Source organism: Oratosquilla oratoria, chromosome 39 (assembly GCF_046742065.1).
Source record: "Oratosquilla oratoria isolate Oo_2021 chromosome 39, ASM4674206v1, whole genome shotgun sequence".
Classification (NCBI taxonomy): Eukaryota; Metazoa; Arthropoda; class Malacostraca; order Stomatopoda; family Squillidae; genus Oratosquilla; species Oratosquilla oratoria.
Window position 1 is genome coordinate 14,675,711 of NC_134815.1, and position 7,500 is coordinate 14,683,210.

Consider the following 7,500-nt stretch of genomic DNA (forward strand, 5'->3'; position numbering starts at 1 on the left):
AACGGCTCTCGCATGTCAGTCTACCCCCCACTCACATCCCTCCCTCCTTCCTCCCTGACTCTCCCCCTGCCTCCCCTGCTCTTCGACCATGTCTTCTCCCCTCTCCCCCGACAGTTTCTGACCTTCCCCTGCCCCCCCTCCGTCGCATAGGTTCTGCCCCTTTTTTCAGTTTCTCGCTCTTCCTCGGGTTTTTGTTTTATGTTCGTTATTTTGCTCTATGGTCGACACTGCTATTGTTTTTCCCCCAACGTGGGTCAGGAGGAATGGCGAATACCTTTGTTTGCTGCCCATTATAAGAATGTGGTGTTACTATTTTTGCGACAGATTTTTTTTAGGAGCTTCAATTCCTGTCTCTACTTTTATGTTTATTCTTTTGCTGTGGTCGTCACTGGCGTTATTTGTTCACGTCTTGGATCAGCTGAAATTGTGGGTATCTTTTGGTTGCTATCTGATACGAAAAGTAATACTACTTTTATCGAAGTAGATTTTGCCATGAGTTTACAAATCCTGCCTCGGCTTTTGCCATCATTGTTTGATACGTTCTACGGTGTCGTTCTTCCATGTTGCTATCATGACGAACCCCCATTTTTGTGAAATACATCAACATGAATTCGATGTACGAAAAATACACGTTTAACAATAGTTCAGTCATAGAAAAATTGTTTAGTACTATTAATGAAGATTTATTTTTCAATTTTGTATTAAGTGTCTGACGCTGTATGAAAAGACTGGGATGGTATTGGTACTATTTTCGAGGACGTGTCACGGGGGAGAGGGGGGGGACATTTGGAAAGCCAAGAAGACCAGTCGGGAAGGGTCAGATGGCGTGGGTAACCGAGGAGGGAGGGCGCAAACCCCAAGGGCGAAAGTGGGAATTTCTCCACATATGAAAATGAAGAATAAGCTGAGTAGTAACAGCAAGATGAGTTCCACGCATGAAAACAAACAGTCGAAAGGTCTCATTTCACCTGAGCATAAACTAAGCTAAAGGAAGGGACGGGTTAAAACATCGAGGTTGAGAGCTTGGCCGAGTCTGGTCTTTACTCCCTGTTTTATGTCGATGATGTTGACGTATGGTAATAATGATGTTGAAAGAAGAAAATAAATGACGATAATGATTTTGACGAATGATAAATAATGGTCATGATGATGATGATAATGATGATGAGGAGGAGGAGGAGGAGGATATTGATGATGATGATGATGATGATGATGATGATGATGATGATGATGATGATGATGATGATGATGATGATGATCATGATGATCATGATGATGATGATGATGATGATGATAGCGACGACGACGACGATATTAATTTTGAAGATGACGATGGTGATGATAATGATGGTAGTGATAATGATAGTCATGATGACGACAATAACGATGACAATGACGACGATGACGATGATGAGAATTGTGGCGGTGGTGGCGTTGATTATGTACACACACACACACACACACGCACGCACGCACGCACGCACACACACACATACACACACACACACACACACACACACACACACACACACACACACACACACACACACATATATATATATATATATATATTATATATATATATATATATATATATACTGTATATATACATGTACATGTACATGTACGTGTACATGTACATGTACATGTACGGTATATATACAGAGAATGAGAGAAATAGAGGAGTATCAGTCACCGTTACAGGCGAAATAGCCTCAGTACTCCTTCAACCCTGTGAATACCTGTCCATGCTAACCCTCTGAGTGTTCGGCGGCCACCGGAGGTCGGGCAGACCACCGGCAGGCAACCGAGGAATTCTTCCCGCGGCGGCGCCGGTTTGGATACTGATAACAACCGGTCAGCCGCGCCGGAAGAGGCTTGCGCTCCTGCACGCCCGGGGGGTCGTTAAATGAGGATTAAATCCCGATGTGCAGGAAGTGGCAGACGACGCCTGGGCCCGGGCAGACATTCTATCAGGTGTGTCCGGACATCGAAGTTCTCCAGACACGACCCGTACACGGAAATTCACGGTCACTATGTATATACAAATATATAACATACACATACACACACACACACACACACACACACACACACACACACACACACACACACACACACACACACACACACACACATATATATATATATATATATATATATATATATATATATATATATATGTGTATGTATATATATATATATATATATATATATGTATATATATTATATATATGAGTGTTTGTATACATTATGCACATATATATCCACAGATATTTGACATCACCGTGAAATAACACAACTCAGCATTGATAATATATTCTTACATTTGGTAATATTAATACTTTTCCAATCAAGAGGGTGCCACGGAGACGAATACAATCACAAAGAGGCAGACAGTCGCTGTGAAAGACAAAGTGTCATCCTGTACGAAAGGGTCTTGTCGAAAGAGTCTCCATCGCTACCGAGAGGATCAATGGAATAGCTTGGAGTGAACCATAAGACGAGCCAAGTCGCATTCCGGGATAGAAGTTGTTAGAGACCGGATGTAAGACTTGTTTTTTAACATAACCTTTCCAACGTTCACATTTTGCAAATGTTTATCTTTTGACGTTTACAAATACGAAATGCATAATACTTTAAGGATTATATTTCCGAAATGTATAAAGTACGTCAAGCTAATTGAAAACGAAGAGCACGTTCGACGAAGCGTATTCAAAGACAAAGAGGAAGCATCGTGCGTGTAACACGCGAAGAGGAAGAAGAGAGCCGTAAACGAGCTTCCCTCCCGGCCTGTGCGCCTCCACTTCGGTGGCCCCTCCGTCAGCTACGAAGTCCTTAAAGATTTTCACCCTATCTAAGTAGTGGATGAAGATCATCTTGACGCCATTACCACGGGGTTCAGCCCTCAGCCGAATAAGATTACTTGACATCATATTGGCAGAGCAACATCATCTCTGCTTTGTGACGTCTTTATAGATTTTGTTGTGCCGAACGCCAGGCATCGCAAAGACGCCTGGCGCAGAGGAGAGCAAGATCAGAAAGAGCAATGGGCTGACCGGGAACAGATATGCCTCACACCTGACCAACGCATCCACAGGCCCATCAGTGCATGCACCCAATCAGGTACTGATTACACCCGTGCGATCTCCCAGTCTACTCATCAAACTTTTCAGCTGATAGGCGGCGCATTTTATTGGTCATCTGCATGAGAATAAACGAGGTAATGCAACTGAGAGGTTACATACATCTTGAATGAAACTGCCTGGTGTCAAACAGAAGAAGAATATTGGGACCAGTTGAGATGCATTCAGCCTCTACAACCCAAAAGATATCACAAAACTGAACTACGCAAAGTAAAACGTACCACAAGGTAGGCAAAAAGATTCACCAGAACAAACCATGTAACGAACGTCACAATTACCCCGTCACAAAGGTACAAGAAAAATTGATCATTAACCCAACATTCGGAGACGACATTTAGAGAACGCTAATAAGTTAGAAACAAACAAATCGAAAACGCACGCTCAGCCTTACAAATCAGCCTCCCCCCTTCCCTGCCTCAACCTCCCGCAATGGAAAACAATATGATATGATAAAAATGCCAAAGGCAATAATATTGCTTCATAAATAACTGGAAATAATAACCTAGTCATCCAGTCTTCCTCTGTTCTGGGTTCTTCAACCTCATCTTCATCCTTTCCACCTCCACCTCCTACTCCTCCTCCTCCTCTTCCTCCTCTGATCCACTCGCCTCCACCTTCCTCAATCCTTTCTCTGTTTCTTTTTTCTCTTCGCTCTTTCCTTCAATCTTTCTCTCTTTTTCTCAACCTCTCCCCTCTCTCTCGCTCTCTTTCTTTTCTCTTCCTTTTAATCTCTCTCTCTCTCTCTCTCTCTCTCTCTCTCTCTCTCTCTCTCTCTCTCTCTCTCTCTCTCTCTCTCTCTCTCTCTCTCTCTCTCTCTCTCTCTCTCTCTCTCTCTCTCTCTCTCTCTCTCTCTTTCAATACTTCTCTTTTCTCAATCCTCTTTTTCTCTCTTTTTCATTACTTCTCTCTCTCTCTCTCTCTCTCTCTCTCTCTCTCTCTCTCTCTCTCTCTCTCTCTCTCTCTCTCTCTCTCTCTCTCTCTCTCTCTCTCCATGAAAGCACAGGCACATGAGAGTATCTCTTCTGGCTGACGCCGATGTAGGACACACATCCTGTCTTGGGCTATCTCGAGTGTGTATATTTGTCTACTTTTTGCGCAGAGTTGCATAGACATAATGAGCTTTGTGCACTGTTGCGATGACGTAGTAATCTTTGAGCTCTTACGTGGTAAACCTCTCGCAGAGCTGCGATGAATTAGCACGTATTTTACAGGAGTGCGATGATGTTTTGTTAAATTCTGCGCTTGGACTTCAGCTGCGCATTGGACTGGGTAAGAGCTATTGACCAAGCGCGGTGACAAAATCTCTCTGCGCAGAACTGTTGTGACTTGGCTCCCCGCTCTATTGTGATGACTTGCGCATTCCGATACTAGGTGGTGCTGGAGAAGGAGTTGCGCAGTGTCCTGATGGCGTGGGTATAATGCATTTGGCTGTTTTCCCAGTATCCTTCCACGTTCACTTCCTCTCCGCCGCTGAGTGGACGTCACGGAAAGACAACGAAGACTGGAGACAGACAGGTTCCAACCGGTGATGAAGAGGATTTCGTTCCCCAATTAAATCCTTTATTATGTTGACGCACTTCTCACATTTTGACCCACGATTTTATTCATTACAAAGGATTACAAAGGCGGAGCATGCCGACAGGAGACCTTTTGGCCCATAACTGCTCGTAGGTCGGATGCGAAAAAAGATATAATAATTATAAACAAAATAAAAAGTAAAAATAAAATAGAATAAAATAAAAATTATAATAATATAGATAATAATAAACTAAATGAATAAATGCATAGGAAATAGTCGCGGGATCAAAGGATAGCGTATACATTAGCCAATGGTTGTAAGAGAATTTCATAATTATATATTTTTTTCTGACAATACTCGAGCGTTGTCAATAACATGGGCTACATGATACTGATATAGACGGCAGTTAACGAGAAATACCTCCTGTCAGTTATAGATATATTGGCCACATAAAAAAAATGTGCGTTGTCAAAGAATATTAATCGCCCCAGGGATGTTTTTAAGCAGGAAAAAAGGCTTTGTTCTCTTGAGTTGCCAGTGCAAAGAACCAACTTCCCGCAGAAGCTATGGCGTCTATATGCCATAAGTCAATCTCTAAGTTTCTTCATCACCGGCCGCTGTCGAGCTTTTTTGTTCGATGCTGAAGATGTACCAGGTTTTTCGAGAAGAGCCTTGAGACTCTTTCTCTTCTTCTTCCTCCTCCTCCTCCTCCTCCTCCTCCATAGAGTCCGTCATCCTCATCACCATCTGGTGCCACGCCATGACTCAGGCTCCGGCGACACTGCGAAGTCCCAAACATCATTACCTACGTCACATAAATCATGCATCACATGAACAGAAGTGAAAGTAAAAGTCTTTTATTCTATTTCATTCTACGTTCTTTTATCTTTTTTTCTTTTATTATTTGTTTTCATTTTTTAATTCGACAGCAAAGGGAGACTCCTGAAGTTGAGGCTAGTGTACAAATGTGATAAAGGGTCTTGAGAGAGAGGGGGGGGAGGGGGGATGAGAAGATATTAAATTGGAATACATGTTTCAATTATCCCAAGGACTAAATTATATTTGTGATAGAGAATCGACCTAGGGTCATCTTCATGGGTGGTCCCATCTCTTCGGAAGTCACTGGTCCTATAAGAGACCCCAAGAGCCCCTTCTCTTCCTTCGGAAGCAGCTGGTCTGCTCTGGATACTTCTAGGAGTTCTCACGCCTTCTCCATAGAGTGTTTGAGATTTTTTTTTCCAAGTCTGACAAAGGATGAATGCCAAACCAGTCTCGGATCATTGCCGGGAGAGTGCCACTGACCTTTGCGGTGTTCGTGATGGTCAAAGAAAAATGTGGAACAAGGAGAGAAATAATAAAAGAAAAAAAAGTAACAGTGTTTCCAGCGCAGCTGGAATGAGCCATTCGACTTCTCCTTCCAGGGTCTTCCAGAGGAACTATTTTCTTTTTCTTGTGGTGAAGAAAAGATCCTCAACCTGCCATAAGATTGAGCACCAAAAGGACTTTTCAAGCCTTTTCCTATGGGTCTTTGAGACTTGTTTCTCCTCAACAAAAGCTGAATTCCTGAACACACTCTGAACAGCTCCAATGACCTTTTGCGGTGAACTGGGTACGCGATGATCGAAGAGAGAGACAAGAAAGAGAAAGAAAAAAAGACGAACCGTTTCTCGCGTGGCTCGGAAGACCCTTTCGTCACCCTTTGGCGAGGAACCCCCACCCCCATCCCTAAAGAATATAAAAAAAGACGGAGCAAATCGAGAATTTGCTCACTCACTCTTGCTTCGGGTTTTTCCTACCGGAAAACCGAGACCCCAAGCCAGCCGGCAGCGGTCTCTGACCCTTCTCATTGATCTCTGTGGACAAGTGGCATTACTGCCTGTTTTGTGTGACTGTGGGTTTTATGTCACTAGCTGATACAAGGAGCAGGTGAGTAAGCACCAGTTGCATGATCTTGTGTGAATAGAGGGTGGGAGAGATGTAGTAGTTTTAACTGAAAAGAATGGCGACATAATTACTTAATTTTACATTGCATAGTTTTGTTGTAGTCTACAGACGATTTTGATCATTGAGAGGGTTATTGTTGAACCCTGGTATACATTGTCTTGATCTACCGGGATCCTATTTACACACACACACACACACACACACACACACACACACACACACACACACACACGCACGCACGCACGCACACACACACACATATCTAAATTTGATCATTGGAAATCAAAGATATAAAGTTGAAACCGTACATAAATTGTAAGTTTAGTTATGTTAGAAAATTAGAGAATAGGAGACGGGACCCAACGAGCGTAGCTCCTTTTCTGTATAGTACAATTAGGTAAATACACACACACACACACACACACACACACACACACACAGAATGGTAGACATCTGGAACAAACTGGACAAAACAACAGTGTGTTCAAAAACCATACATGAATTTAAGAGCAAGTTAGACACTGCGAGATACAAAGACGGGACACCACAGGCATAGCTCCCCATCCCGTAAGCTACAACTAGGTAGGTAAACACACATACACACACACACACACACACACACACACACACACACACACACACACACACACACACACACACACACACACACACGCACACACTACGGCGATCTGGGCTCAAATCTCGCCCAGGGCTGAAATAATTTCATTATTGCTGCGCTGCGAGTCGTTACTCCAACCTCTTGGGCGGGGAGTTGTGTGCGTGTAAGGTCACAGCATTTCCCATAGATCGGTCATATATGAGCTCTGAGTTCTCTTCCGGGAGGGAAATAGCTGTCGATCATGACTCTAACACGTGATCCAAAGACCATGG

The 7,500-nt window shown here is 43.2% G+C and overlaps 1 protein-coding gene across 2 annotated transcripts in view; it reads right to left on the minus strand.

Moving 5' to 3' along the window:
• Window positions 1-7,500, minus strand: part of Cad96Cb (protocadherin Fat 4-like Cad96Ca) — a 303,538-nt gene that overhangs the window by 62,773 nt on the left and 233,265 nt on the right. The window lies entirely within an intron of this gene.